Here is a 21,541-nt window from a genome sequence, read left to right as displayed (position 1 = left end):
ATCCTGTTTTAAACGAAACAAGATTTTCATGCAATACCAGTGTTTATGTTCAGATGTTGCAAAAACGAACACTAGTTTTGCCTGTCAGCCATTAACAATGTTGCACACTGTGCGAGAATATCGTGGAATCCCGGCCTAAATAAATCCCTGTACATTGATATTGCACATAGAGCTGGGACGGGTAACTCGGGTACTTGAGTCGGGTGGCTCCTGAGTAGGACCTGGATACCAACAGAACTACCCAGACCTGTGGTTAGTCTCGTAATGTATTGTTTAATGACAAAATAACTAGAACATTAATGGTTACACAAGAAGTGACTAATGTTTGCATTTCTTTCTGACTATGTACTCATTCCTTTACATGTTTGAATAAAGATAAAACTTCACTCAACTTCAGTGTGTGCATGATCAGATTGTTTAATATGAGTATCTAAATACATTTTGCCAAGGCCATAGTTAATCTATACCCAATCAGACATCTTTTGAGACCTACAGCGGAGTACCCGGGTAGGGTCATGTAATAGGGGGTTGGGTACCCGGGTAGTAAACTTGGGACTTGTCCCAGCCCTAATAGCACACGTTTTTTCCTTTTGTATCCAAACATTTGGAATGCTCCCTGGCTGTGCTAATATGTCTTACACCAAAATGAGAACATTGCTTGTGTTTCTACATCATTTCTTGAAATCTCAAACACGTCAAATGAACAAAAAGAAAAATAGTGTTTAAACTTGTTTGGTAAAAAAACATCAAAATAGAAAAACCCTTTTCAAATTCTGTATTGTTTCTGATTTTTTAAAAAAAAGGGACCATAACAGGCTTGGGGTTACATAATGAGTTTATTTAAACAAACTATAACATTAACATGATGTAACAAACAGTTCAGGTTGAAAGTCAAATATAACCAACCACTGTGAGGTGGTGAAATATTGGTACAATGCGAGGTGGCCATGTGGGGAACGTGTACTCCATGTCAAACACGGAGTTAGGGAACCCACAAAAACAGGTTGTTGAACACAGAGCAAAGCCTTGGTCTTCCCATGGGAGCTAAGACCACAAACACTGCAACAGTCTGCTTATCACGTGCCTGTCAAAAATGTGGCCAGAAAAACTTGGCCTATTACCTGCCATTTTGCCTTTCTGTGAGTGCACATGATAACCCAGATATGTGACAACCTGCTTGTTGCTGGACTGTGGACTCCTACATTGTTACATTGTTACATTGTAACCACAGCTAAGGTCCATTAATGTTTTTCATTATGCATTGTGTTTTGCTGTCACTGCAGAGGTTAAGTATAGGTGGATATATGGCTAGATGGCCAGATGGCCAAAAAACCTAATTATGTTTACTTCTTTACTTATTGTTTAAAGCCACACTTCGCAATTTTCATGCTGTATGAACATGATGAAGACGTTCTGTAAATAATCTAGTCTGGATCAGACAATCCAGTGATTAACATCATGAGCATCGATCTATGCGATCTATGCAGTTAGGATACGATGACACGCATCAACCAAGTCACTGAGCCAGACCACTCGATCCATTTAGCCACCTCTTATGATAATTATGGGTTGCTGAAGACCAATTCTAACCCGCATCATCACAGATCACCTAATCATGTAGAACAATCTGACCAGAGTGAAATATTCACTTGCTAAACCCGAACATTGGTAATATGGAGCTCATATAATGGCTGGATGTTAACATTGTTTTATTTGTTGTTTATCATGTTTAACATCGTCCTTGCAATATTCCAGCTATGGCCTTATCGAGCATGGACCTGACAAACCAGAGATTGACATTATGAGCAATGTTCAGGCCGTCGGGTATGATAATACCCAAACAAGCCAAATCAGACCACTTGCTCCATATAGCTGCCACTTACAAGTACAGGGTGGTGGTGCCAAATCCCTGTTGGATGTTCTCAGAACACATGGTATGAAAACCAGACATTCTTAATGAATCGTCTCTAGCATGCTCCACACAGGGTAGTCCACTTCTAGTTGGAAGTACATGCTGTGCCGCAGAGTTCATGTAGCAGTGTGCCTTCAGACATGTTTAGTTATTGTTTACCAATGTTTGTGTCTTCCTGGTTGGACTAATATGTTTGCCCTATGTAGCTTGTGTTTATGGAATGTACACGTTTGATTCATGTACAATTTATGTACATGTTGTTTGAACCTAACAACAAAACTACCTGTAACCTCTTGTGATTATACTAGCCTGTGTCGCATGGTTCACAAACCTTGTTCAAATAGACAAGTGTTACAGTCAAATACTGATCCAAACTGTACACATTTACACTCTATTCCATTAGAATACAACAGTTTGCTCACTCAGTCAAAGCAAGCTGTCATGCTTATATAGAAGGACATGAACCCATATCATATTTATTTTCATTTCAGCAGGTCTTCAGACAAGCATAGATCCATGTTGTCAAGTAGGACTGCACTGTATTACCGATATCATGTCATACTGACATATGCTTTTTAAAATTACATATTGCAATATTTTTTAAAGTTTTCCAGCATATTGGGTAAAAAATATATAACGTGTTTCGTTATTATGTGTATCATTAAACCTAAAATTATTTGTGCCATTTAACCTAAAATGTACACAGAAATAACTTCACAAATGATGTTCCCCTTCGAAATTGATTGTCAAAACAGCAGATTCTTCTCTCAAGCTGTTATCTCCCCTGTATCCATGACAACAAAATGGTGGCAACTGACCATGCTGACACGGACATCATTGCAACAAGAGGGGAAAAACAGAGGGTTGGCACCACTTTGGCCTTAAAAAACATAAAAGTGTCAATCTACTCGAAGACCACTTTAGCTCCCAATATACCGCAACATGCATCGCAAAATATTCTAATACAATTGGTTTGCCAATAAAGCCCTCTTGACAAGTCAGACTTTCATACTTTCAAAACTTAAATACGTAAATACAGCCAGAAAAGATAAGTGCCTGAATACGGATGTCAGTATATTCATTCCCTTTGTGAGAGGGACACTCATGATAATATCCTGTCTACATCACATAGGCAACAACAGCTTATCGACACTGTCTGTCTCTTATCACACAATGTCCATGTCAACATGCCCGTGTAGAACTACAATCATCGTACTAGCAAGGTCAAGATCAACTGAAATGAAAACTATGACTTATCTGTTAACCCTGATTAGTGAATGTCTCACATATACCACGCATCATGTCTCAACTGCAGGTTATCTTGGAAACAGTATCCAGTTTAACATGCATATTCAATTACTATCAAAATGATGATAACCAGTGAAGATAAACAGGTTTGTTTGTTCATCATGATCCTATGACACATTTCCATGGGAAATAGCCAGGAGTAACAGAACATTGCTCTTCACCCTTGTCTTCAAAGATAAACTTACCATTTTTAGTGGTCTCAAAAGAACCTTTTCATGCTTATCACATCTCTACCTAACCCGTGAAGATCTGGGGTACAATGCCGGTAGGTCTTCAGCAACCCATGCTTGCCGTAAAAGGGATCAGGCTCGCTGACTTGGTCAATGCATGTCATCATATCCCAATTGCGAGGAAAGATGCTCATGATCTCAATCACTGGATTTTACTGGGCCAGACTCGATTATTTTACAGACCGCCATCATATAGCTGGAATATTGCTGAGCACGGTGTTAAACAATCAATTAATATCATAACATCCATCAGGGTCCTGTGAAAAACTTTTCCTTATCATGTGAATCACTACATTGCTCAACTCAGCTCTCAAGTCTGAGTAATGTTTAAAGTGCAGATAAGGCTCACCTTCACTCAGATCACAATCATATTCACTGATAAAAATGACACACGGAAGTCGATTGCATGGATAAAACTGGTGCTATATTGAAATGTTAAAGATACATCTCCACACGGAAACGTTCTAGTTTACAGTGAAAGGTTCTAAAACGAAAGCTGAATTTGTGTACTTCCAATTTCCACCCATCCAAAAAGATAATAGGGAAGTAGTTTTTCTCTCACTTTTTTTCTTTGAAACCGTAACATACAGTATGTCAACAGTAGTCAGGAAACTACAGCCTTTAAAAGAAAACAATGACTGGTCCATCCATAGTAAATAGAACACCAAATTTACACTCTTGGCATAAAATATTGATAATAGTGGGATGATAATAAAAGAAAATATGGTCCAGTAAAAACGAAAATAAAAGTCCAGGGTGCTGTGTACGAAACAACCTTAGCACTATGACTGTCGAAAGTCTATGTTGATTAAGGTATGGGAGTTACGATCACCTTAGCGCTAAGATCACTTTGTATAACGGCACCCAGGGCTCCAAATTAGATTTGGTTGGACACATGTTTTGTTCTTGGCCTCACATATACTGAGAGTGAGGCTAGTGTGTTGTGCCTGCTAACAGTATTACTATATCCAGGACAGAGTGAGTGAGTGATGCCGATTATCACTCGACAATCAATAATATTTTACAACTATCCAAACTCCCATACTCAAGTCTAACACAGTCATCAGGTGTATCAGTACTAAGATCACTTTCTGGAACCAGATCGGTGACTGTAGAGAAAGAATGAAGAGAATGGTGTTTCTTCCCGCCATAATCAGAAATATTCTATCTGTACCACACCAGCCTGTAAAATAATTGTCAAGTGGCTGATGGCATGAGCAAGGATCCACACGATCGGCATGACCAGGATATGAGCATACCAAGAAGTACACTAGAAGGCAGTCTGTGTCCATGTCCACAAAGCCATGATCTTAGTGGTACTACATAGACATACAGTCTGTGTTATATGGTTGTAGAACTAACACAGTTATATCATTTTGTAGAAAAATGAGTGAATATGGTTTTGAGCCAGAAAACACAGGTTATGGAACTGAACACAAGTTTTAGACATGACAAGCCAATGCATTACTGATGGGCTACCCACGTTTTAGACATGACAAGCCAATGCTTTACTGATGGGCTACCCACGTTTTAGACATGACAAGCAAATGCTTTACTGATGGGCTACCCAAGTTTTAGACATGACAAGCCAATGCTTTACTGATGGGCTACCCACGTTTTAGACATGACAAGCAAATGCTTTACTGATGGGCTACCCACATTTTAGACATGACAAGCAAATGCTTTACTGATGGGCTACCCACGTTTTAGACATGACAAGCCAATGCTTTACTGATGGGCTACCCACGTTTTAGACATGACAAGCCAATGCTTTACTGATGGGCTACCCACGTTTTAGACATGACAAGCCAATGCTTTACTGATGGGCTACCCACGTTTTAGACATGACAAGCCAATGCTTTACTGATGGGCTACCCACGTTTTAGACATGGCAAGCCAATGCTTTACTGATGGGCTACCCACGTTTTAGACATGACAAGCCAATGCTTTACTAATGGGCTACCCACGTTTTAGACATGACAAGCCAATGCTTTACTGATGGGCTACCCACGTTTTAGACATGACAAGCCAATGCTTTACTGATGGGCTACCCACGTTTTAGACATGACAAGCAAATGCTTTACTAATGGGCTACCCACGCTTTAGACATGACAAGCCAATGCCTTACTGATGGGCTACCCAAGTTTTAGACATGACAAGCCAATGCTTTACTAATGGGCTGCCCACGTTTTAGACATGACAAGCCAATGCTTTACTAATGGGCTACCCACGTTTTAGACATGACAAGCAAATGCTTTACTAATGGGCTGCCCACGTTTTAGACATGACAAGCCAATGCTTTACTGATGGGCTACCCACGTTTTAGACATGACAAGCAAATGCTTTACTGATGGGCTACCCACGTTTTAGACATGACAAGCAAATGCTTTACTGATGGGCTACCCACGTTTTAGACATGACAAGCCAATGCTTTACTGATGGGCTACCCACGTTTTAGACATGACAAGCAAATGCTTTACTGATCACTTTTTTACAATTGTAGAATAAAGCCAATACCTTTATTATCCTTATCAATTTCTTTTTCCAAAATAATCGTCAAACTTCTAGATTAGTTTTTTAAGTATGTGGACCCGTGAAGATCCTGGGTAGAATAGGTCTTCAGCAACCCATGCTTGCCGTGAAAGGCAACTATGCTTGTTGTAAGAGGCGACTAATGGGATCGGGTGGTCATGCTCACTGACTTGGTTGATATATGTCATCGTATCCCAATTGCATGGATCAATGCTCATGATATCAATCACTGGATTGGTCGGTTCAGACTCGATTATCTACGGACTGCCATCATTGGAATATTGATGAGTACAGCGTTAAACAAGAAACAAACAAACAAATTTTGTGTGTGTTCTCATTAAGTCCTTTAATAGCTAGAGTCAACCTGTTTATTGTGGCATTCTGCAGATCACGGCAAAATGACATACGACTAAAAGTGCATCAATGCACCATGTAATTTTCAGGCGATTATCAGGTTACGCAATACATTATTTTCTGTATCGATACAAGACAACATACTTGCTAATATAAATATCATAGTACTCGCCTAATAACCCCACCTACTTTTTTGTCAGTCAAATATTGCATATATATGTGTTGTAATAAGCATCTCAAGTTCACTACTAAATATAGCCACTACAAACATGTGTCTACAGCTAACTTTTCCTTTTGAATCTGCTCTGAAATATTTATAGTAAAGATGTTTCCACATGATGTGACGCAAATATACATATCGTGATATGTATCATATCGTGACCTATGTATCATATCGTGATATGTATCATATCGTGATATGTATCATATCGTGACCTATGTATCATATCGTGACCTATGTATCATATCGTGACATGTATCATATCGTGACCTATGTATCATATCGTGACCTATGTATCATATCGTGATATGTATCATATCATGACCTATGTATCATATCGTGATATGTATCATATCGTGACCTATGTATCATATCGTGACCTATGTATCATGATACGTATCAAACAAGACATGAAATTACGCAGACATAAGTTACCATGGTTACACCTTATTTTCAAACATGTATCATATGTACATATCACTTTGCATTGTTGCACACGCAACTGTTTACCATGTTCAGTTACACAAATCAAACAAAGACCATAGCATTTAAGTGTAGGCTTCCATAGGACTGTCACGCCATTAGATACAACTTCATATCAGTAAATCTGTCAAGTTATAAATGGTCCTGATGTTGTAGAATGTCCTGTAAAGATATTGATGCCAATGAATGACACATAAGATCACAATAACAGGTGTAACATTAATGATAGCACTACCAAACGTTTAACCTGCTGACAATACAAATCTATCTTGATAATTTACATATTTTTTTTATTTATGTTTTATTTATTTAAGTTTTTGTGCTATTCTATTCATGTTTTACAGCCTCAAAGAATATATAAAAACCATTATTTGTGGTGTATAATAATTAATATCCCCCACCAACAACATGACAAAGAATGTGGGTCAGCAGATGGGCGTTGCTGTACCCAGGATGTACAAACATGCAGATAATGTCCACATGGCAAAGGTGTCCATGCTCACTCTGAATATTACCTTCCACAACACATTGAGGTTAATAGTATTCCCCCCTTCACGCTTGTTTGTCATAGTTATATAATATATATCCTGCATACCCTCATGTTATCTCAATTTTACAAAATGTCAGAACATATTGCACGACTGGCATAGGAATGTCCTTTTTCAAGTGTGTCATAGCATGCACAGGGCACTCGCAAACACACATGGTGTGTCCTTTGGAATTAAAGTGCGCCAACAAAAATAGTTTTCATTCATCTCCATGTTACCCTGAGAGTGAGTGAGTGAGTGAGTTGGGTTTAACGCTGTTTTTAACAGTATTCCAGTCATATCACGGCGTGTCAGCTTAATGTGGGAGGAAAGCCCCAAGTGATGCAGGTCTCAGACGTTTACCACTTCGGTGAAACCCACGAGCACGGGTATGGTGCTGACAAACCTAGAAACATAATTGGGGCGAACCGGGATTCGAACCCACAATCATAGGTTTCTGGCGAGGCCAAGGGATGCAACTCTGCACAGCGAATCGCGGCGCCTTAGACGACTGGGCCACCCGTGCCCTCTATTACCCTGAGAATGTCATTTCAACATGAGCTAGACAATAAGCAGTTATTTGTCCTTCATTGAGATTGATAACAGTACAGTTCAATTTCTGAACCCACAGGTTTATCATATGAATCATACTGTGCACTAAGCATGTCACCCGTGAAGATCCGGGGTAGAATAGGTTTTTAATGTTTAGCAACCCAACCAAACAAACATAAAACACTAGGAGGCATATTAGTTTTAATTGCTTCCTAACATTGTCAAACCAACCAGTGCATGGTTAAATAAATAATTCCTCATACCCTGTGTTTCCTTAGTTGCACCTTGTCAGTCAGTGTCCAGAGTCTGATCAGGAGAGTTCACTAACCTGCCACATCTCGTCAAGCTGCTTACATATCACTAAGTAGTCCAGACATACGCCAGCCTACTGTCATTCCGGGGTAGAATAGGTCTTCAGCAACCCATGCTGGCCGTAAAAGGTGACTATGCGTGTCGTAAGAGGCGACTAACGGGATTGGGTGGTCAGGCTCGCTGACTTGGTTGATGCATGTCATCGTATCCCAAAAGCGTGGATCGATGCTCATGATGTAAATCACTGGATTGTCTGGTCCAGACTCGACTACTTACAGACCGCCGTCATATAGCTGGAATATTGCAGAGTGTGGCGTTAAACAACATAAAACAAACAAACAAACTAAGCATGTCAGCATATTCAGCCTGTTTCTACATTATTCGGAAATGTTTGGACAGACTACTCTTGCTGGAGACCATTTATCACTGGCTTCATATAACACATGCACCTCATCAGGAGGGACTTTAAAAAACAAGATATGATCTGAAAATGAGATCATCAGCCACAAGGAACTCTTTCTTAGTGCCTTTTGTTTATTTTATGTTTAACATGCAATGCCATTGCATGATAGGATCTATTTCCCATAAACAAGTCTAAATAATTGACCTTCGAAACTAGAGAAAAAAGGATCACGATACAAATGTAATAAAACTTTAGACTCTAATTCAAAACTGAACATGGCGCCATTGAAGGCAAGCCAGTCATATTGAATTTGATACACATCATTTCTTTATCATGTTTATATACAGTTCTCTTGTTTTGATTTTTGAGTTTGGAATTAATTACAATTTCAAGATTGATAATGGTTTGATGAAGTTATTTCAGAACTGAGGCATGCACAGTTTGACGTTAATTGCAAATTGACAGATGTATATATCCGGACCATGTTGATATATTAACAACGACTACTGTCTAGATTACCAATGGTAGAGAAACAATTACAGGTATGAATAGTATAGACCAGCATTACTATCCCCAAATGTTAAATAGAGGCGATGTTTAAAGAATTATGGCTGCTGTATTGGGTTCCCAGCATAATTAGGAACATTACCACATGATTACATGGCAGAATTAGCACACTAGTGTCAGCATGATAGCAAGCATAAATATCCACTCTAAAAACAGTCGTAGTATTTTTTAAGATATTGGTAAGGAAGGAAAATTGGTGGCCATCTTGAATTTTCTGTGGCTGATGTTAGGCCACATCTCTTATTCAGTTGGTTTACGAGACTGACAGACCAAAAAGAATGAAATTAGAAAGAAAACAAAAAAGACTTTTGACAAAACAAATTTGGACAGACTCTTGTTTTACAATTAGGTGAAATGGAAAACTATAAGATTTTATCACCGCTGTTAGAAAGAAACGTTGAAAAATATGTATAAAACGATGGCCACAATCAATTATCTTTCTGTATCTTGTTAAAAGTTGGGTTTTTTTCATTCATTAGTGGCCATACTAATCTGGAAGTTGAAAAAAAGTATTACCGTATTCGACGTAATAAGCGCCCCGCTCTAATAAGAGCCCACGGCGACATTTGCTAATATATTGGCTCGTGAACAATCCCAATTAGCACCCCTTCCGAATGATCAATGTACACAAGACTTTATTCGTGTATAATACACACTTGTGTGTTATATGCACCCTTAATTATGGGCAATTACATTTTGGAAAATATATCTGCTCTCACACACATACTTTTCTTTTGTATCATTTCAGGCTGTCAGCAAAAACCACGAAATTTATGATCTTTCAACTCTGTTTTTTTCTCACCAAAATTATATTCTAATAAGAGCCCCCTATTTCTTATTTTGAGAGCCCCCAGGCGCTTATTACGTCAAATACGGTATTTGTTTTACCACCTACATTGACTTTTAGGCCAAACATTTTCTGAACCAACTACTAAAAAAATAAATAGAGGTTATCACGCGAGTGTTTTGGGGGATGGTAAATATCCTGCATTAGGAATAAACATTGTATTTAGCGAGCCTTAGCGAGCTAAATACATAGTGTTTATTCCTAATACAGGATATTTACCATCCCCAAACACACAAGCGTGATAACCTCTTTATCTTATAATGTCATTCTTTAATTCTCTGCTTTAATATCGCTTTCCCTCTCTCACAAACATTACCGAAACATTGCGAGTGTTCCTGGAATGCGCGCATTAATATTTATTACGTCACAGGGTAAGTGATGTGTCAGTCGGACAGTGACAGTAGCCAATATAGTTCCAACTGAAATCTATTTCTTATACAGTGGCGAAGCAACATATATGCAAAACAACAGTTGTTTTTAATTGCCTTTCGCAGCAATCCATCGGTCTGTCCGCTAGAAAAACTGCCCTTTGTCAAAGGGAAGCTACTCTAACCCTAGTCTATGAGACGTCATGGCCATGGTCAGACGTTGTTGACAGTCGGTCTGTCCTGTAATAACGTTAAGAAGTGTAGTCAGATGTACACACAGCGACAAAACGAAACAAGGTAACAATTCAAACATATTTCGGCAAAATCCAACTTTTTTGATATGTGGAGAAGGTTTCAAGCCGCAAGAGGTCTACAAGCACAGAGTATCGCTACTGATCCCGCTTGGCTTGGCCTCGTGCACTTGCAAAATTGTTTTGATATTTATATCTCGAATGTTGCTTAAACTTATAAAATGCCTTAGCTACGTCACAGTTAGACACTGATTTTTAGTATATTAGACTGTTCTTTTGATAATGATAGCAATTATCCCTGTAGTTTATCCAGATTCCCGATGGTTAATTCTGACTCGATCGCCGAATGACGAGGGCGACGCCATGTTTGTTTATAAACAGTGAAAGTAGTCCTACTTGACCTTTGATATTTGCATCTCTATCCGCATATGACCCAAACGGATATCGTTTTTATCTATTGTCTTTATCCTGCCGAGAAAACCTACCCATTATATGATAAAACACCTTATCTTCTCCACTACTGTCATGATTGTAACAAATTCAGTCATTTATGAATAAATAAAAGAATTAGTAACAATATCTGAATTGATTTATGTGAATTCATTTTCAAATACTTCCTGTATGATTCGACGCAACAAGTGCTTTTATCTCTGTGAAATGTAGATTGTCAAGTGATCTGCAACAGCAAGCATCTATTGGCCATTTCCAAATCATCTGATAACCATTGATCATAATCTATTTGTTTAGTTGTTTATCATGTTTATTGGATTCTAGGAACAGTATAAAAGAAGTATTTAAATTTGCAATGCAGCATTTTGAACAGTGTTATATAATGATCATAAGCTGTTGCCAAGGTGCAATCAGGACATATGTAACGGGTTATCGATCATTGATGACTTTGATTATATACTTTACAAAATCTGATTTTTTTCTTACTTATCATGCTTATCACCTGGTAGCAATTATCATGATTTGATCATTACTACATCTGATACATGTACAAGTAAAATAATTGAAAACTTGGATTTTGTCGTGCCGTTACCATGACAGCTGCAGTACGATGATTATGCCACAAATGAACACGAGAGTTGGTGGGTCTGGAACTCAGAATCCACCTATGTTATCATGGCAAGTACCATGTGTGTCCTGATGCACCGTATATCGCTGTGTCTTAAGCAAGTTTTTTCGTACCTAGAATTAGGGGGCTTTCAAGAGGTATCACAAAACGCATTTGTCAACAACATTTTGCATGTTTTGTGGCACTTCTTACATTAATATAATGTCTGAAAGAAGAGAAATCCAATGTCATCTGATTAAAGTAATACAGCGATTCTGGAAGTCTTGCAATAGCACTTGATGATGACCTTTAGGTGAGAGTGACTCATTGCACTGCATTGCGGGAATCCTATATAGATTCTGTCATGCGGCAAAGGGGAGGTGAGGTGAAATGGGGTTTAACATCGCGTCCAAGATTATTGCACTTATATAGCGACGTGCATGCACGTGTGTGAGTGTGTTTGTGGTTGCTTGTACTAGTCCGGACTGATGCCGATTTATAGTGCTAGCTCACTGAGATACCATACCGCAGTTTAACATGAATACCCCACTCAGACACAGTATACTGACTCCGGGCCGACCAATCCTTGTTTTAGCCCCTTAATGCCTAGTGCCAGACAGGGTAACAACAAGTACCATCTTTTAACGTCTTTTGGTATGACGCTGACGGGGATCGAACTCCGGACCTTCCACTCTCTGGGCGGAGGCTCTACCACAAGACCACGGAGGCGGCGGTGCGGCAAGGAAACCTCAGTGACACTAAACCAGTGTATGACCAGACACCACAATACTGTCTGTTGACAGATGACATATACTTGATATTATCTACGGGCATACACAGAACAACTGATGATGTTTATAATGTTGTAAATTCTGGTCAGTAGTAAAAACTGGGTTAACATAGAATGAAACACATTTCCAACACATTCTCTTTGAGAATTACCTGTTCGATGTCTGCTCTCAGAACAATATTTCAGTCACCATTTAGGTTTATATACTACCCTATTCGACGTAATAAGCGCCCCACTCCAATAAGAGCCCACGGCGACATTTGCTAATATATTGGCTAGTGAAAAATCCCAATAAGCACTTCTTCTGATTGATCAATGTACACAAGACTTATTTATTTGTGTGTAATACGTGTTATATGCACCCTTAATTATGGGCAATTAAACTACGGAAAATATATATCTGTCCTATGTAAACATTTCAGGCTGTCGGCATAAACCACGGAATTTATGATCTTTCAACTGTTTTTTTTTCACCAAAATAATATTCTAATAAGAGCCCCCTATTTCTAATTTTGAGAGGGCACTGGGCGCTTATTACGTCGAATACGGTACTAGAAATTGCCTCTTATGACAAGCAAAGGTTGTTGGGAACCTATTCTTCTAAACCAGGATCCCTGTGGGCAGTATGCAGGTGTACTGATCATGCTAATACAACATGTTAAACTGTATGCAATATGGATATGTATCTCAATGTACATTATATGTTTCAGATATACTTACTTTTCATAAAACTAAACATGCTAAAAGATAACACCTAGAGCATTATCTGGCACTTGTAACAAGCATGTGTTCAACCAGGGAGTTACCAAATTTAGAACTTGTCAGATTAAACACAAAGTTAATGCATCAATCGTATCAGCAGCTTCTTATTGCAAAAGCTATCTGTTTTGTCGTATCATTAATTATAAATGAAAGGGACCACACAATCACTGATATTGATGATGCAGGTATATCAGTATGTTAGGTAAGTATTGTAACTTAGGTAACCATGGTTACTTAGGTAAAAATTCTTGTCAAGAATAGACCTACCATGAACATGCACAACAATCATGACCATGTTCAACTTAATGTGTCTCATCGATAACTGATGTATAACATTTATCAAGTTTATTATTCTTGAGGCAGATAAGGCCCAACAGATGGAATCGGGGAAAATGATGCATGTTTGTGGATCAAAACATGAATAAATTTATGTGTGTATCAGAAATCGACATTCACAGTCAAGTCTTGTTAATCCAACATGGCTGGTTGCATGTGATTATGTCAGATTAATGAGTGTCGGATTAACAGGGCCTTACTGTATACAGGTTTGCCTCAACATGCTCAAGGGATCGTGAAATATTGACAACATGTTGAACAATAAATCTCTGATGCTGTTAACACGGTCCAAATTATTATTATTATTGACACACACACACACATTGAAATACCGAAATACCTTAAACCCAAAACATAATTTGTAAATATTGAGTAATATTTAGTATGATTTATTAATAGACAAGAAACATGACCATTATATAGTTATACATAGTATACTTATATTTCTCATTTAATTTTGTTTAACTTGAAATTGAAAATCAATCTTTTACATTGTAAATTTCAGTCAAACTTCATGGTGGTCAATAGGACTAAATACTAGGGATGGGCAATGGAGTCTTAAAGTATATCACAACATTTTACGATGTGCAAGGCCGTATTGCGATACGTATCACGACATATTGCACAATTCTAAATTTTGAATTCAGAAGCAATTTGAAACGGCAGTTTATGAATTGAAGTTCATAAATGGAACAATATAAGATGATGGTACAACATAATGTTTACTCATTCAATAAACAGGCATGGATGCACGCTCTGGATTCATGCTTTGAGTATTTGGCCCGCATATAACATTAAACACACGATAAAAATTGCCATTTGAAATCACCCTATATATCGAGCATTCAAGAATGATATTGTCATCCGTATCTTGGAGACAGTGAACCTTAATATACCGATATACAGATAATTCCCTGCACCCTTACTAAATACACATAGAAATATCCATAAGATAGATAAGTGTGTATTAATGGAGCATCTGGAGTGAGCAGAGACTGTTTGTTCAGACAATGTGTCTTAATTGATTTATGATACCTGGACCGGTTAAATTCAGTTCTGTGAGCATGGTGTGATGATGAATATCTAATAGTTAATAACCAGCAATAATGTGCTTTAGTATGTCGACAGTCTTAAGTGCACAATAAAACACGATTTATACTAAAAAATGATACCAGTGTCAATCAGTGGTGTCACATGAACCTTTCAACAGTAATGCTGTACCTTAATAATGTGAAACATGTCAAATATATATTATTAATATTGAAAATGAAATAGTTGTCCCAAGGACAAATACAATAATGTTGGCAATGACATGCTACTTTTAAAGCATAATGTTACAAAATAACATCAAGCATCGTTTGACATACCGGTTAATATAGGAAGATGGTGCAGTATGAACTGTTATAACCCAACGACTATATGGGATAATTCTTTAACACATTGATGTTATCTAAAGATAGCCGTGGCAGACATTACCTCACGGGAATCCTCCCTCGCAGATGCTTAGATTTAAACAGTTCAGTGCTCGGTTACAATTCCTTGCGTGGGCCAAGATCTACCCACTGGCGAACTGTCTGTCAGAATGGTTGGCCATCACTTTCATTTTAGCATTATACGTCTGCCACATGGCGATCCATTCTTCCTGCTCCCCCAAACGAGGTCACATTGATACTTTCATCATCCCCAGCTCATCCTAGCGACCAGGGGTTAAGCAATGCACATTCGTAAAGTCCATAGCTATAGCACAAGGGCGTGAATATCCCTGTCCACTTTCATCACATAGCCTTGGTGAACGAGGAAACAAAGTCAATAGACATACGTGTACTCTCGAAGCAGGTAGTTCAGGTTAATAAATAATTAATTAATGTAGACTAATTCAAATCATATTGTTACAGTAGAAAATGGCGAGGCATTTAATCCTAGTCCGTGATTAATTATTTAGATTTTATTGATAGAAATGATACAATTGTATATTTAGAGAGTATAAAGGGAAGTAACCGCAATTGACTAAATTAGACAACAAAGTTTATCGTTTTGATTTGTGGACTTGTCACAGAGTCTCACACTACACAGAGACTATACTAGCCACATTAAGAAACTGTGCACGGAGAAAATATAGATATAAGGGCACACCGTCCATATATGAAATATAGGTTTGAACACAGCAATTATTGGAGACATTCAAACGCTCATGGACGTGCCATGCGATATGACGTCATTGATGGGGGCCTATGGACGTGCAATGTGTTACTGCACGTGCAACCTGTGCAGCTGTACACAGCATGTGCAACTCAAAATTCGCTGTCACTTTGGAAAGCATGATCTGTGGTCATTCAAAAATTCAAAACTTCTCAGGCGCAGACACTCTCTGACACAAGCATATCACAGGCAAATCATGCCAAGATTGACAGCTGCACAGCGTCATGAAGGGAATGAGGCAACAACAGGTGGCAAAACATTTCCAATGCCATCGTAACACGATATCGGCATTGGTGAGGTGTTATCAGAACACAAATAACGTTGCCGACCACCCACGTTCAGGACGTCCCCGAGTAACGACGCCAAGACAGGACAGATGGAATCGAGTTACACATCTCCGACACAGGTTCCAAACGGCAGTAACGACGTCCCAGACAATTCCTGGACTGCGCCGTATCCATCCCAACACTGTCAGGAATCGTTTATGTCAGTACGGGATTCGACCATGACGCCCCGCCATACGTCCCATCCTGACACACCGTCATCGAGTCAATCGTCTAAGATGGTGTCGAAATCATGTTCGCCACTCTCGAATATGGTGGAGAAATGTTGTCTTTACAGATGAATCGAGGTTCAACATTTCCCACAGTGACGGGCGCCAACGTGTCTACCGGCGTTTGGGAGAACGTTATGGACGCAACTGTATTGTGGAGAGGAATCGTTTTGGAGGTGGCTCTGTGATGATTTGGGGTGGGATAACAGCACGGCACCAAACCCCTTTGGTGGTTGTTCAGGGCAATCTCACTGGTGTTGGCTACAGAAATCAGATTCTGAGGGCTGTGGTCATTCCTTTCCTTTCCTGCAACGTCATGGCCCGGGATTGACATTTCAATAGGACAACGCTCGTCCTCACACGGCTAGGGTCGCAATGGATTTCCTTCACCATAACAATGTCATGTTACTGCCATGGCCTGCAGTTACTCCAGATCTCTCCCCAATAGAGCATGTGTGGGATGAAATGGAGCGCCGTCTGCGTCGTCTTCCACATCCTCCAGATAACGTCTGTGACTTGGCACAGGATTTGAGGAGGATATGGCAGGCCATTCCCCAGGCCTTCCATGCCCATTTGGTGGACTCCATGCGTCGCCGATGCACTGCTGTGATTCACACACAGGGTGGTCATACCCGTTATTGCCTTTGTGACTTTGTCGTATGACCCCCTACTCCATTTTGATCTTCTGACGTCATCGTAACAGATGTTGTTCAGGTCCCGTTGACATTTTCTTATGGTCCGATCGTTCAGCTGCTACAGCATCTGCATCATTTTGTTCTTGCTGTGTTGTATTTCAATCCAGAATATATTTTCTCCGTGCACAGTTTCTTTATGTGGCTAGTATATATCGATGAATAGTCTCTGTGCTACATAACAGTTCATTATAAATTGTGTTAATTGTGTTCATGGGGTCTCCTCGGTCTTGGAATGTTTAGACAGCACGAACTGCTTTGAAAATAATTCTTGGTCATGAGTCTCTGTTCTGTACTGTGTCTGAGTGGTGTATCCATGTAAAACTGGTCTCTCAGACTGGCACTGTTAAGTTGCAATATTCTGGACTAGTACAAGACCACAAGTACAAATCTTATAATGTGCCGTTTACCTGTTTTCTTTACTCGACACCACATAAATACCGTATTCGACGTAATAAGCGTCCAGGGCGCTCTCAAAATTAGAAATAGGGGGCTCTTATTAGAATATTATGTTGGTGAAAAAAAACAGAGTTGATAGATAAATTTCGTGGCCTGAAATGTTTATGTACGACAGATATATTTTTCCAAAATTAAATGCCCATAATTAAGGGTGCGTATAACACACAAATGCGTATTATACGCGAATAAATAAGTCTTGTGTACATTGATCAATCGGAAGGGGTGCTAATTGGGATTGTTCACTAGCCAATATCTTAGTAAATGTCGCTGTGGGCGCTTATTAGAGCGGGGCGCTTATTACGTCGAATACGATACTTCAACCTATCATGTTTCAGGTCAATCCATCTCATGAAATGCAGATGCCCTGAAACGAAGATAAATGAAACAAAATGCAATTCCTTTTTGTTAAGAATTGGATGAAAACCTAATAATTCATATATTGTAGCTAAGAACTAATCATATAGGCTGTATCAAAAAGGAAAACCTGCCACCATTTTTAACATTGAGTCTGATTGAAAGAAAGCACAATAAAATCATCACCAGGAATGTGGCTCATGGTTTTTAATATAGAAGCTTGTCATTAACTTTATCAAAAGCTATACCTAAGTATTCTGTTATATGAATATGTCACCAAGGTATTCCCTTTGTACACACCACCTAAGTAATCACGTAAGTTTTTATAAATATATGTGGAAAACCGAAAACCATAACATAAAGAATACATGTCAGTCAGATTTACAGGACCACCAGGGGAGTGCAAGTTTACATTGTATAAGTCTGCATGGAAGTATATTTACATTTCAAACAGACATGCTGACATATTTCCATGCACACCATGCCATCTGTGCTAACGTAATTTGTTTCAAGTTATGTTCACTCTGTGCACCAGAAATAAATAAATGTGTTTATAATAGTATGGATACTAACAATCTTGTCATGAGTGTAACTTGGTCATTGTGCTCTATGATGACCCTGTTTGAGGGGAAAAGCAATAACATAAACATATCCCTCAAATAATTCCCACCTAAATTGTCTTACAGGTGATTGGTGTATGGTTGATGGGTCATAGAGGAGTTACTTCCCTTCTTTGGAGTACAGTAAACTACCTTTATAACAAACACGCAAATAATGAATTGACGGAGGTAACAAACTTTTTATTTGCTCTCATTAATTTGCTGTATATATGCTGTATAGATGCTTATAACGAACTACGGTAATAAACTAAAATTAGTGGTCCCTTTGAGTTTGTTAAACCATAGTTTACTGTACTGTGAAATATTTGGATTGTCAGCTATGTTGAGGCCACATTTTATTTTAAGGAATGAAGGTAGACTCATAGTCGTATCCAAGGAATATGTTTGACGCAGGAATCCCAACACATAAGCTGGGTTCTAGGCTGGTGGCTGCCACCATGGTGCCTTTGTGTGGATCTCACCACAAACTAGGCTGCAAGGGGAAGGTGTAATAGTCATAGTGTATAATTAGATTTGGGCATCAGGCGAAGAAAAGAATACTTGTGTAGTATAATAGTTAACATGTACCCAACAGCTATGGGTTGGTATTGCATTTGATATTTTTGTAAGAATGTTGAACACAGATGACTTGTTTAGAACTATATGTTTCTTGAATTTGTGTATCTGAATACAGCAATAATAATACACAGAAACAATTTGTTTTCCCAGTGTAAAATATGGGTCTCTTGATGGCTGTTTCCAGCTGTGATAAAAAACGTACAGGCCACAAGTGAATCAATGAGTATGTTTGGTTACACAAGTAATTTTTTTCGTCATCCATTGTTTATGGCCCATGTTTTTTGTATCGGGAGTGAGTGTATGATTGAAGATTGAGTCTGTGGTATAAACATTTCATACACACTCAATTTCAATATATATTTTTCAATGAAGTTGTAACAACTGTGTGGTTGTGTTTGTACTGCAAATACTTTATATGTAACAATGTTTTCTTTTTGTGATATGTGTATGACTATGTGTCAACCTAATTACACTATGTGTCAGCCAAATCACACGACCCCTTAAGATCTGGGTTAGAATAGGTCTTCAGCAAACCCATGCTTGCTTTAAAAGGCAGCTGTGCCTGTCGTAAGAGGTTACTAATGGGATCGGGTGGTCAGACTGGCTGACTTGGTTGATGCATGTCATTGTATCCCAACTTCCGTGGCTCAATGATCATGACGTCAATTACTGGAATGTCTGGTCCAGACTCGATTTTTTACAGACCCCTGTCATATAGCTAGAATATTGCTGAGTGTGGTGTGACACTACTTACAAAATCACACACATGACCTGGCTTATTGTTTGTCTGGGTAGTGTGAGATGAAGCGTAACAAAGAGTGCACAAACAGTTTTTCACCAATCTCATAAACATAAGATAAGTGCTTGCTGTGCAACAATGTTGCAGTAGCAAGCGCCAAGATCTGATTTCAGTGAGATTGTTTTTTCACCTAGCAAAGGGCTGACAACTTGAAAACATTACACATCTTATCTGATGGTACCAGGTCTCCAAGAGGATTAACTATCAACCCAAAAACACAACCTGCCGTCAGGTAAGTAGTATGAATACATATACTACCTGGAGTCACTCTGTAACCATACAGCTTGTCTTCAGCACACAGTCAATCATTTTGCCTCATAATGCTCTAGAGCAATGGCAGTGTCTTGTCATAGTTTGAAAGGAAACAAACCAAACGTGCCAAAGGACACACTTTTCTTCACCATGCTCATGGCCTTTTAATACACAGACTATAAGGAGACATGAGCCTTGGGCCAATTGGCAGTACTAACAGGTTTGTTTCAAGTCATTCCAATATCTATAACACCTCGACGCCAGAGAATATCCATTCTCGATTATTCGCAGGAACAGATTCCACTGGACGTAAAAGGCCAAATAATTGGGAAACTTATATGAATGGATTGCTGAAAATTGGTAACGACACCAGGCGTTCGTGAAAAGGATAAGCATATCCTGCAAAACACAGCATCAAGGACAAACACCATGAGTTACACTGAGTCACGTTCAACTCATGCACAACTCATTAGTCTTGGGACTAACAGCATAGTAGCCATGTCTACTAATACATATATTATGATTAACATAAACCCAGCAGGAGATGATTACACGGAAACAATATCTCAGTTTCACAACTTTAGTACGTGATATAAACTTCATAAAAAGAAAACAAAGTACATTCTTATTTGCTATAAGTTTATTGTCACAAATAGAGTGATCAAGAAAAATATCCAACACATAAAATAGTGCCATAAATTCTAAACTGTACAAGGTTGGTAAAACATCAAAACGTGGGTATAACAACAGTACATAATAGGAGAGACACGTCTACAAGTCTTGTAGTCATAACTTTGTTCAACGTCGAGGTGACATTCCACTGCTATATATAACTTCAGCAGTTGATGTAGTATTTAAATAAACACTTGAAATGTTGCCAATATTTTATTGAATCACTAAGTCATATTGAAAAACAACATTTCTGAATCTAGATCATCTGTGTCCGTGCCTAGTGACAAGTAATTGTTACATAAATGGATACTTGTTTTGTGTCATTTTGTTTATATCTGTAGAGATCTCAATATTTTCATTATCTCAGTGTTAGCTGAAATGGTATATGTTCAATTATTCTTAATTTGACACCTGTTCCATGCAAAATTGTTTGCCCAGTACAAAAGTTATGTATCTTTTTTCCAACTAAGTATTAGACTTGCATTAATTTCAAGGGTTTTGACTTATTCTAAAGGGATGAAACAAAAGCAACCATTCTTACTTTATAATTATTGTTACAAAAGCAGGCTTAT

The 21,541-nt window shown here is 38.6% G+C and overlaps 1 protein-coding gene across 1 annotated transcript in view; it reads right to left on the bottom strand.

Moving 5' to 3' along the window:
* Positions 1-15,621, bottom strand: part of LOC124147672 — a 37,846-nt gene extending 22,225 nt beyond the window's left edge. Inside the window, exon 1 of the mRNA XM_046518386.2 lies at positions 15,288-15,621. The gene's annotated coding sequence lies outside the window, so the exon portion shown is untranslated. The remainder of the gene's footprint in view (positions 1-15,287) is intronic.
* Between the last annotated feature and the right edge of the window lie 5,920 nt (positions 15,622-21,541).

This window comes from Haliotis rufescens, unplaced genomic scaffold, assembly GCF_023055435.1.
Source record: "Haliotis rufescens isolate VD_foot unplaced genomic scaffold, xgHalRufe1.0.p SCAF_1, whole genome shotgun sequence".
NCBI classification, from domain to species: Eukaryota; Metazoa; Mollusca; class Gastropoda; order Lepetellida; family Haliotidae; genus Haliotis; species Haliotis rufescens.
This window is presented reverse-complemented; position numbering and strand designations above follow the sequence as displayed.